Source organism: Anarrhichthys ocellatus, unplaced genomic scaffold (assembly GCF_004355925.1).
Source record: "Anarrhichthys ocellatus isolate YVR2014 unplaced genomic scaffold, GSC_Weel_1.0 scaffold142, whole genome shotgun sequence".
Classification (NCBI taxonomy): Eukaryota; Metazoa; Chordata; class Actinopteri; order Perciformes; family Anarhichadidae; genus Anarrhichthys; species Anarrhichthys ocellatus.
In genome coordinates, this window is record NW_022280172.1 from 34,877 (window position 1) to 35,617 (window position 741).

Here is a 741-nt window from a genome sequence, read left to right on the forward strand (position 1 = left end):
GGGGGGGGAGAGAGCGAGAGAGAAACTGGTTGCCATGGTGAGGACGCACCTGGTGTTAGAGGCAGACTGATTAAGAAACATTACAGTAAACAGTGATTTTGAACAAAACCCCTAACTCCTTTTAACAAGCTGTATTGCACGGCTCGTTAAGAGCTAGAGTGAGAGCATAACTGTCAGAGTGGAGCGGAGCAGGAAAATCTTCTATGATTTTTCCAAACAAATTGCTCCAGCTCCCACAATTTTTACTCTTTATACACCATTTTGGCCAAAAAGCTTGGAAATGTTGTGCTGGTCACAGTAAAGTGTCTATGGAATCCAATGGACTTACACATTTGGCTCAAAGAGCCGCAGTGCGACATGAACTCCAACCAACTGCTCCATTAGACTCCATGTTAAATCTCACCACTAATTTCTCAAAGAACGCAGACGGTATCAGTTTTGTCTATTGCTCTGGAGCTCACATTTTTAACACCACAAACATAAAAAACACATTACCACGTTTGGCAGAGTCTTATCTTTCTCACGGTATCCATATTTTGGCACTCAGACTCCTGCTAATTTGTTAAAAAGAGGCAGGGGTTTTGTTCAAAATCACTGCAACGTTTCTTAATCAGTCTGCCTCTAACACCAGGTGCGTCCTCACCATGGCAGCCAGTTACTACATGCACGCAGGCTCTCTCTCTGTGTGTGTCTCCACACACACACACACACACACACACACACACACACACACACACACAC

General features: G+C 44.3%; 1 protein-coding gene across 3 annotated transcripts in view; it reads right to left on the minus strand.

Annotated features, from left to right (window-relative positions):
* The window catches only part of tctn1 (tectonic family member 1), a 24,381-nt gene that overhangs the window by 12,240 nt on the left and 11,400 nt on the right, over positions 1–741 (minus strand). The gene's annotated exons all lie outside the window — the stretch shown is intronic.